Source organism: Struthio camelus, chromosome 3 (assembly GCF_040807025.1).
Source record: "Struthio camelus isolate bStrCam1 chromosome 3, bStrCam1.hap1, whole genome shotgun sequence".
NCBI lineage: Eukaryota > Metazoa > Chordata > Aves > Struthioniformes > Struthionidae > Struthio > Struthio camelus.
The window spans coordinates 128837804-128849237 of NC_090944.1; the positions used below are offsets into that span (position 1 = coordinate 128837804).

Genomic DNA, 11434 nt, shown 5'->3' on the forward strand with positions numbered 1-11434 from the left:
TGTGTGAAAATATATACGCACACTGTCAGGTCTCTGGGACTTTTTCTGCTGGACAGTAACCAAGACCACCAAATGTATCTGGCAGTCTGGAATCCACTGATGAAACCAAGTCACTTAGTACATGCACTTTGTCCTTGTGAACAAGTTACATTTTAAACTGGAGCAGCAGTTTAAAGAAGAAAAAAATGAATAAAGAAAAAACCTTACACACAGCCTCTCCCCACTCCAAATCCCCAGCACCTTAAGTGAGGCGATCTCATCTCTAAATCTGATTAGACCGCAAGAAAATGCTGGGTGCCCCAAACTCATTTCTGCGTTCACTGCAAACTTCTGGGTGCTCAGCACTTCTGAAAGTCAAGCCACTGATTCCGTGATTTAAACATGGATTTAAAACTGGAATTTCCTATATCATAAGTGATTAATCTCAAGCCTCGCTGATACATGCTCTTGAGGAACTCTGAAACGCCCACTCTGGAAGCCTGCTGTAAATTCTGGCTTTTAAGCATTTTTGTTTTACACATGTTACCTTAACCCTCAAGTTCACTGTCAAGATCAGCCTCACTGATTTCAGTACTGTAGCCCTCTGCAGAAAGTATCTGCTGTGGAGAAATGACCACCTTCATAGATAAGCCAGAGGAAGGGCACAATCCTCATTTCGCAGGTGGAGACTGAAGCATAGGGAGGAAAAGGAGGGGCAGGAAAGAGGGGAAAGATCTAAGTGATATGTTCAAGGCCACCCAGGAAGGCTGTTGCAGAGTGAGAAAATGAATCCACATTTTCTGCTCCACCCCCTTTCCTTCCTCCTACTGCACAAGGCCTCCACAGAGAGCCTCCTGAGAACTTATATGGGTCCCTGCTACTGTGTGTGGTAGCTACCAACAGGAGGCCTATGTCTTCAGCAGTGCAGAAGGGCAAAATTCAATTTCCAGCTCTTGCATTTGTCCAGCAGAGAAAGCAACAGCATATAAGCAAGCACTCACATCCTGCTCCCCCAATGTCAAAGCAGTGGCAAGGAAGGGGAAAGATGTGTCGATGCACAGAGGAGCAGCTAATGAACTTCCTGACGTTTGGACAAAGAGGCTAAGGTTCTGGACCATGACCACTCAGGACAATCGCTAATGGCCAAGATAGCCTTGTTCAAGGATGAGACAGTCAGTAACTGAACCCTCAGTAAAGACCACAGTACAAAAATAATCGGGAAGCATGGCAGATGAGCACTGGTAATCAGCATTGATCAGGTCATGTTAATGAAGTAGGGAAAAAAGGAGGCAGTCCAAAAAAGCTCTTTAAAAGACCAATTCTGCTAAATTTTAGAGACAGAAGAACAAGATCGGCCAACATGAAGACCATGGAATTAAGAGCCAGAAAATACAAGGTCTACGTCCAGCTATGCTGCTAGTTCACAGTGCTGCTCTCGAGTGAGTCACCCTCACCCTCCTCCTCCACCTGTTTCAGACTATAAATGCCTTGAGGCAGGGTCTGTGACAACACTTATCTTTATTTCATAGTGAACTGTGGACAGACACAACACCTGAGTTCAAACACTTACTATTTAGACAGAAAAACTTATATACAATTCTAAAAGCTTTTAAAGCCCATGACAACTTAGGCAGCTGGAGGTTCAGTTTATTGCCTAAGCCTTGCTTTTAAGTAGGCTAAATTCAGCCATGAGAACAAGCAGAACAGGACAGGGAAGAATCATTCAAGTACTGACGGTTCTCCGTTTCTTCAGTTCTTTCCAAATGACAGACAAGTTATCCCCCAAATGACAGGAGAAAAGCCCGAGCACAAGTTGTCGTTTGTCACATGCAGGCAGATGCGACCATGGAAAGCAAAAGCAAACAGGACCCTGCTCGCATTTGGCAAAACCAACCTGAGCATCCATCGTATAGACTCCCTGTACAGTGAAGACACCTTGTGGGTCTGCACAATAAAGCCCCAGCAACTGTAGCTTTTAGGAATTACTGTTATGAGATTTCAAAACCCACATCAAGCAAGTGCCCATAAAGGCTTTGGTCAATGCACGGGAGGGTGCACTAGTGAGTATCAGACGTTGTATCCCCGTTAGCATACGTGTTCAGAGAACCAATGCAATCTTCAAGCAAATCCACTAACTGTCCCTGCTTATAACATGTGAGCTTGCTTTACTGAACAGGCTTAGCGTGGTACACATGCCAAATGCCTTTTGCGGGGAACTAAAAGAAAAGCTCTCCTCCAGCTACACACCAAATATACCCCTGCCTCTCGTATGAAGATAAGGGTCTAAACCTGCTTTGGGTTCCTAGGACAGTTTTGGACCACATGCATGGGGATATATTCAGTCAAGAGGATGAGGCTAAATTCAGTGCAGATTTATATCCCCACCCAGCAACAAAGCAAGGATGCAAGGGGCTCAGCTTCTACTGCTTTGATCTACTGATACGATCCTACTGCACCAGATTATTAACAAAGCCAAAGCCAATTTCCTTGGAAATTACTGAGCATTAATTCCTCTGTTGATGTAAGCATTTTAATAATAAATAATTGTCACAAGCAAAAAGATAAAATAAAAAGAAACAAACTACAGAAGCACTTCCGGTGAAAAAAGCAACACATATAAGCTGAAAAATGTACCCACCATGTCACAGCACACAAGTCTTGTTGGCACTGCTATAGAAGTTTTTACCATGAAGGTGGCCTTGCAAGAATAACAGAATTCTCTCTATTGAAAAGTTCTACCACTGAAAGAAAAGTATGCTCTAAGTTGTCATGTTTCCCTTGAAAGACGTAAGACGCGTTTCCAATTTTTGTTACACTTTAGTTCTTCAAAAAACCGAAGAAAAATGTTAAGTCAGCAATTTGAAAACAAATGAAGTCGTTTGAATTAGATCAGGTGTCAGACTATCTGAATACTTGCTTTACTAACAACTCAACATTTCAAGTTTTTGTTTGGCTTTACAAACAAGTTAGCTTGTAAATAATGAATGTGCTAAGGAAGGAAGATTCTCCTTTAACTCTGGAGATGCTAATTCAGTACAGATGAAATATTACTACCTTAGAGAAGTGTGAACTGGTTCACAATCTGGCCATAGGCACACGGTTCCCCATATACCCTTCACTTAAATGAATCAACGTAATTGATCTCAAAAATCGACATAAACATATCCCTTAACAAAACACCACAGCCAGCAATTCCTCAGTTGCTGCCATATTAATAAGTTAGTCCTTTACAAATTATTTAGGGCCTGATCTAAACCCCTGAAGATAATCAAAAGCAAAATTATGAACAATGCTGTGTTTCCATTGATGCCATAGTAATGAAGAAGCTAAGCACATTGCTTTTAAAATAAATAAATAAATCTCACCATCAAACTCAAACCACACACTTTAGCCCAGGAGAAGGGAGGGGTTGGCATCCCATTGCCAGCAGCCCCTGATTTCACTGCGTATTGTAAATGCAGTCCTCAAAAAGTCTATTTCAAAACTCACTGGGTAGAGTGTATATATGTGGTAGAACATCACAGCACCCTTAAAGCTTTCAGTCCAAGATGTTCACAGGCTGTAACAAAAACTAAAAGTTTATTCCTCTACCCAAATAACGTTCTTTTAACCACTGGCAAACAGGAGACCGAGGATAGATTCACAGTGATTAGCCATTTTACTTTTTGGCTAGTTTGAAGAGATTCTAGGAGTGCCATATTAGTAAAATATAAATTCAGCTTTTATTTGGTGAAAAGGCAAAAAGAAAGTGACATACTTGCATAGATCTGGGAGGTAAGACAGACGCACAAATAATTCTAATGCTACCGAATGGAAACGAACTTCTCCATTTTTAGGCTGGATGGGAGTTCCAGCTCTATAAAGAAACATAAAAAAACAAAATTTGATCCAAGTTAATAACTGATGCAACGTTATACAGTTTTCTTCGGAAGGGGAAAGGGTTATTCCTCTTAGGTTCCATTAATCATCTTGGAAAGCCCAGACTAGAGGTGACGAGGAGCAAGAGGAATAACACTCAGCTATATGAAGCAGAACACCCAGCCAAGATCTGCTTGCTTACAGACAGATGGCAAATACAGCCAGCGCTCTGAAACTACAGCTGTGTGCCTGAGATCTCTCAGATCTATGTGTGTGATCATTAAGGATTTTCAAATTATCTAATAGAGCAGAGTCTCCTGGAGATTTGGGTTTCCAGACTTTTGTTTTCTTTACAAAGGATCACATTAAACTTACCCAGAACATAGGGAAAAGAAAACAGTTCTCAAGCTTTTCTATTAAAAAGCGTTATGCACACGCTAGCACTCTGGGCTTGATTTTCTCCTGCGAGTGCAGTTTCCACACACGCTCTGTATCAACAAGAACCGTTGGGAATACAGTCACGGTAGGAAGGCTGAAGAGCCATCAGTCTGTCCCCTCCCAGTCCGAACATCTCCTAGGTGTGTCACCTGTTCCCTTCTCAAACCACCACAGAGGATTGCCACAGAGTTCCTTGGTACCCAGAGGGTCAGCAGATGAGCACCCCCATGCCTGCACATTGGGCAAGCTCCATACATACATACATATATATATATATATTCCATGAGCACGTACTAGATCTGTGGCACATATGCATACAGCTAGCCAGATGTCTAGTTAGTCCTGTGCAAATATCATCACATAATGTATAAGTGCAGGTAGTGCACAAGGGCAACGCTCACGTGTAACAGCAACTACGTGCCAGGCAAGTTAGATTGTGTGAAAAAGCATTGACCTTGCACTTGTTCAGGGGTGGAGGGACTCTCTCTCTCACGCTGTTCCCTAAATCTCATTTATTCTTCTCCTAATACTATCGCGCCCCTCCCGCTCCCCTCAGCCTTATCTTAGGTGTCTGTCCTTCTCCCCATACAGATGGCTCATTCCAGGTCCTGTCAACAGTACCGCACGCTCTTTAGGCTAGAGCGATAGAAGTCACCCAGTGACGTGCCACAGGCCGGACATCTCCACATCCTCCCAACACACACAGGCTCCTCGGTCCCTAGGCGGGCTAGCAACGTCGTCGCTCGTCAACCAGGTCAGCCTAGACATGAGGGGCTGCGAGACATATGCCTCAGAGCTGTTATCGCAATGAAGCGGGCTATATAGACTATCACAGCAAGCCAGAACCTGACAGTACACCAGGCTAAGTGTGAACACTTGCTACTCAGGCTCATCAAATTTCTCTCAGTGAGAAATTTCTACTGAAAAATGCTTTATTCTTTTGGGGCAGAAGGTGTCAGTTTTGACAATGTTTAAAAATGAAAAAGCCCAAATGCTTTATTTCAGTAGTGTCCTCCTCACTCACTGCTTTGATTCATTAAGTACTTTTAAATAAAGTTTGGCTTTGCCTTAGTCACACTAAACAAAGCAAAATGACTTTATATTAATAATAAGTTTCAGCACTCCTGAACCAATGTTTTACAGAAACTTGTTTGGCAAGAGTTTAAAAAAATGAAATATTGGTTTAGAAAGGGAATCATCATATTTTTTAAAGTGTCCATATTTCACGTGGAATGGAAATTCCATTTCCTGTCGAGCTCAATGCACTTCACTCATTTCTGGTTGTACACGTGGGTTTTCAGTTGTTTTCATTTTTTGCCAAAAGTGCATAAAATCATCACTAAGGCTGTTAGAGGCATGTTCCTATAATGGTTTGAGATCCTAATTCCTTTAGGAGATCAACCACCAAACATCTGCCTCAAAGCTTGCTCCTTACAAGAGGCTACAAACAAATGCAAATACGAAGGAAGGTTCTCCTGTTACGTGATTTGTGACTGTGATTAATTCTCTGAAGTCACAGGTATTCTGACTGTAGTTTTACAGGTAGAAGCAGATCTGAAAAACAGTACAAAAAAGTTTGGGGATTTATGTCAAAATATTTTGGATATCTGCAAGATTGCTTTGTCAGCCTGAAAAGCATAGAAGGTTGTATTTTCACAGCATAATTACATTTAGCTGTGTGAATTCAATTATAATCCTGCCATCTTCTAGAGGGACAACCAAATAAACCAAGATATGTACGTATACCTGACCAGAGACTAAAAAGGTGCCGAGTCAGTGAGTATCGCACAATGAAAGTCTCGGGCAATGCTTCAGAAAGCAGTCCCTAGGAAAAGGTGTGTTTACTTCACAGAAACAGAAATAGTAGGTTGCATTGCAAAGCAGCTTTCCTTTCTGGCTACGACTGATAAAACTCATATGCATGCAAATAGAGGGAAAAAAAACAACAATCTTTGCTGAGCTGCATCAACCTGTTTATTTAGAAAGCTATGTCTCCAGATGCAGAGCAACACTTCATTAGATTGCTTTGTTCCAGAGAATTTCTTGGCCATGTAAACTCCAGACACCCTATCATAGCAGCTTGCAAAGTAAATCACTTGTGTGTAAAGTTTATGCAAATAAGAAAACCAAAACAATCCATCTCATTATTTTCCTCAACAAATTATGTCAAACAAAAACAGAGATATCACTTATGTGCAGAGAACGCAGACTGATGCTAGTTTCACAGAGGAGTGACCAACTCCAGTAAATTAAATGCCCAGGGCCTCAGAGGCTCCATCTGGTCCTAATTTTCAATCAGCAGTAAAATGATATGTTTTTCACTTCCATTGTAGCTTGTTTTCATCTAGTTTAGTGTGACAGATCAGAGCTTGAAAAAAAGGACATCTTGGAACACAAAAAAACAACTAAAAAAAAGAAAAATGCACGATAGCCAGTCTAGCAGCACCACTAAGGCAGCTGAGCTTCTGCACTCCTGGCTTACTGCAGAATTTCTCTTCTTTAGGCCAGTAGAAGTTGGGAGCAAAGGGAGGTATACAGCATGGTCTCAGTATAGGCGGAAAGTACCTGACTATGCTGTTTTCCACAGGAAAGGGGGTGAAAGTAGCCACCTGAACAACTGGACTCTCCTGCATGGCATTTTGGCCCCTCTGAGGTAAGCGTAACTGTTAAGAAACCTTGCTGTTCATACATCCACTGCAAAACACACTACCCATCAAGCAGAAGACAAGAGAGACTCACAGCAGTCATCATCACCACTGAGCCTTCTCTCTCAACCTCTGCACATCATCCCCACCTTCTCTAGTACATGAGGTCTACAGGAATCAACACACCAAGAGCTAGCAGAGGTTAGTCCACAACAGCAGTTAACATATAATTGCTATACCTCTAACGCCACATACGACATGAATCGTGGTAATTCGCATAAGGCCAGGTCTTCTCATATAACCAAGAATGACAAGCCTTAGCCAACATCCCAGACAGAACATGAGGTGATGGTACGGCTATACACGCTCAAAACACAGCTGCAGCCCATGCTGAATGCTGCAGAACAGAGCTTGATGTCAACTGTGAAACTTTCCCAAGAAGGAAGATAAATATGTGGTGATCAGGCCGTGCTGAGCTCCACACTGCTTCAGGAATATTGCCATTGGTACCAGGAGATAAAGTTATACAGTCACAGCATGTTTCACTGCAGCAGAGAAGTATTGCAAGGATCAATTTGTTATCCATAAAATGAAACCACAGTTTTACTGGTTTCATCCAGCTCATTTTAGAGCATTTCTAAAGATTAATTCTGAAGATGTTTCTGTACTGTATCTCTGTGCAATAGCCAGGCATGAGGACACTCATTTGGAAAATGGTGTACCAATGTTTCCCGAGAGATGTAACCAGTCTCTCCTGAACACTTGATTAATGTTTGATCTTCATTTAAATATATGTGCACATGGTTTAGGTACACATATTTCATATAAAAGATTCTGCTAAATTAAACAAACACCTTTCTCCTGCTTTTCCACCTCCTCATTGAAATAGAAGACTAACATCACACCCTCTGGTAAGAAAATAAATAATAAGCAGTGAGCAGCTTGCAGTCCCTCAGTCTGACAGATTCCCTGGATTGGGCTGCCCAGCCTCAGCACCCTCATTGCAACTCTGCATTGCAATCCCATTTCTTGCTTTAAATACTGCTGCTAAAAGGTCTCTCACTGTCCCTCCACTTCTTCCTAGCTTTCATTCTTCGCTTGCAGGATCACACCTTCACCACCCACTCAAGCTCCTACAGGAAGATTCTTGGCTTTTCTGATCCAAGTAACAGCGATTTCAGCCTAAAACAGCAGAGAATCTGGCCTCTCCCTCAATGCTCTATATCCGTGCAGATTTCCTGAGCCCATGTGTGTGTCCCTCCCTCTCGAAATTCTAGCTCAGGACACAGGTTTTCCTCAGCCACTGTAGATCTGACCCTGCACACATTCAAGTTAATGGTGCAGTTTGCAACTAAATTGCAGTTTTCAAGATTCACATCTTGGTTTATTTTTTCCAGGTACCTTTACACTCATCAGCAGGATATGATGAACAAGACAAGCTGCACCAGAAGATGCTGGCACAATCATCCTTTCTTGTAAGTATCTGTTAACAGGGCACAGAAAGCCTGAAAAGAAAATAAAGCTCTAGTAAGTGGCCCTATAAAAGTCTTTGCACTGAATCCATAAGGATCTTCACATTTTAAGACAACTCTCTCCTCAAAAGGTATTTCCTTACCTTTATCTATCTGTACAGGGATTTTCAAAGGGACAACTCAATTTTAAAGGGAGCTGGCATTCACCAAGGTCCCTTTGAAGGGGTCAGCAGTTGCTACAGGCTCACCTAATCCTGTTTTGTCTCAGCTCAACTGCTGAGAACATACTGCTCATTTTAATAGTGGTTAATGAGACGAATAACAACAGCGGTTACATCCCTGCTTCCGCATGTAGAAGGGAAGAAAAAAAATAATAATAATCAGAGCAGGATTACTTGAATTCCCCAAGAATTCACAACATAAAGCTCAAAGTAAGAAAGGGTTGCCTTATCTTCTGCAACGCTATGCATCAGCCATTTATAAATACTTGCCTTAGTTCTTTCTAGGGATGCCCACCCCACATGCTGGCAGGCAAATTTCCTTTAAGGTGCTAGCTTTTGTCTTTTAAAAAGGAATTTACAAAGAATAGCTTCATTTATATCATATTCTTCCTCTCTAACATGCAATCAGATGGGTGAAAAAGACAGGGGGTGGGGAAGAATTCCACAACATAATCATTTGGCAGCTTATATTATTTTCTTTCAGAGGGCACTACAATACACTTCTCTCACTTGGGGAACTTCAAGAGAAGATAATTATTCTTGTCTGCCTTGTAATATATATTAGAAAAGTTCAAATGTGGCTTTCCAGGGAATTTTGCCAAACATTTTTAGGCACCAGACCCAGCTTTACTTAATTTTACATTGCCTTCTTAGTCTATTATAAGACTAAGACCTTCCATACAGTTTGAATTTAGCAGAAAGGCTGAAACATACTCGCTTATATTGGAAACACAAAAATGCTTCTTTCCTTGAAATAGAGATCTTTAACTCCTAATGTGACAGCCATTCAGATGTACAGTAATTAAAGCATCTCTACAGAGCTTAAAGTACATCAGTGAGCTTCTACTGCCACAACAAGCAGAAATTTTTTTTAAAGACAGCACATGCCAAGAATAGAAGGTAGCTCTAAATGTTCATGTTTTATGACCACTTTATAAGCAGTATAACAGTAGCACTTTGAGACTCTAAAGACAACTAGAGCCCTGCTGTGTGAAGTATTATAAAAGCTTCAAAAACACAGATCCTAAACCTTTAAGTGCTGTATTCAACTAGAGTAAAGTATGAGATTACACTATAGCAGCAGACCATCCCTGGCACACAAAACAAACAAAAACCTACAGTAGTAGCTGAGGTAGAAAATCATCTCGTGCTATTAGCAATAATAATTATTACAAAGGATAAGATAAAACAGAGGCAGCAGGCAAACCAAGGTAGACAGCCTGCCCCAAAGAGTTTACAGTCTAAACAAGCAAGACCACTGGAGTTGGACAAAAAACACACAGACAGAGCTTACTATACAAAAGTAGAATACATATAGTTGCAAGGAGATAAGCTAAACAGCAGAAAGGGAGGGAGAGACAGGTGTGCAGTTAATTTGTCCACCAGTGGACAAAAGTAGGAAAGAGAAGGGCACGGAGATTTGCTCCAAGATCACGCAGCGATGAGGAGAAGCCCGACAACCAGATCCCCACTTAGCACTCCACCCAGTAACTTCTGGTGTTTCCCTTAAAGAAGAGTCCAACACACTGATGAGAAGTATGAGGCTGAACTTCAGAAGAGTCAGATATAATTTACACAGCAAGAGCAAGATCAGGATAAAGCCCACAATATTCCCAGCAGTATGTTTCCTGGATATTTCATGGGCTTCCAACCCCCCCCTCCCCCTTTAAAATCAGTATCAGAAGCTGTAGGTAATTAGCACAAAAGTCCATGTGAAATGTTGTATTTGTGTAAGTGTTTATTTTGGCTTCCTAAAATGGGCTGGAATCCAGCTCTTGTGCTCAGCCCCACCTTAGTTATATTTGTCCTGTTATGTGCAACAAACTTGAAGCCACGTTTAAATATGAAACACTGTGAGACTATATTAATACTATCTCTTTATCATTAATACACCCATTAACTCCCTTCACAATTGATCTGCAAGTTGATTGGTTGACAGAGCTTGTTTTAAAGGGTAACTTTCACAGAGCAGCAACATTGTTTTACTTTTCTTAGCTTTCCCTGATAATCAAAAGGAAACCAGCCCAGACTGCATGTTGAAAGCTGAAACAGCTGAGTGGACTCCTCCTACCTCCTCTCTTGTGTTTTCATCTTTTATGGTGGCAGGCTATTCTGTGCCAGACAAACTAAGATTTCTTATATGCTTCAGTCACTTGGCTGTTCTTTCCCATAGATATTCCAAGAGCAGATTAACGTCAAGGCTTGCTGAGCCAAACACATGAATCTCCGTGAAGACTTCAGTCGAGCAGGAATGCTGCTGGATAGTTGCTTTTGCTGTTAAACCAGGAGATTGCAAACTGAACTGGTCTCGCGTGTGCGGGAGTCGGGAGCAGCTCTCACCGGAGCCGCGTTAACGCGGGTGTACAGGAGGTCAAAAGCAGGTCCCTTAAATAGTGTCTGAAGAAATGCAGTTGCATAGGGAAGTGAAGTGTTCCCTCTTTAGAGCGCAGCTGCATATGCCACCCTCATAACTTAATAGCACCCAGCTTAACAAATATGAGTAAACAGACTGCTCTGCTCCCCGTGGAGCCAAAGGAGGGAGACACTGCCTCCGCCAGGGGCCAGCGCACCCAGGGACCCAGCACAAGGCAGCTCCCTACAAGAATCCTAAGCCAGTGAAAAGCCTACGGCACCCTTTTTTAGGGCATTTGCGTTGCTGAGGCGAGAATTAGAAGTACTGCACCTAGCGAATGCATTCGGGCAGGCCTTCAAGATGTACAAAGCCTCACATCCCTTAGGACAGGGTCAGCTTAGGGCACAAGGGCCCAGGCAGGCACCACCGCCTTGGACAGTGGCCCCAAGCCCGTCCGAGGGGTCACAG

At 42.2% G+C, this 11434-nt stretch overlaps 1 long non-coding RNA gene across 1 annotated transcript; it reads left to right on the forward strand.

Moving 5' to 3' along the window:
- Positions 1 to 4876: 4876 nt before the first annotated feature.
- LOC104143475 (uncharacterized) lies at positions 4877 to 8386 on the forward strand. The gene is made up of 3 exons (XR_693922.2): positions 4877 to 5029; positions 6863 to 6928; positions 8318 to 8386. It is a non-coding gene; the product is annotated as an uncharacterized lncRNA (long non-coding RNA).
- The last annotated feature ends 3048 nt before the right edge of the window (positions 8387 to 11434 follow it).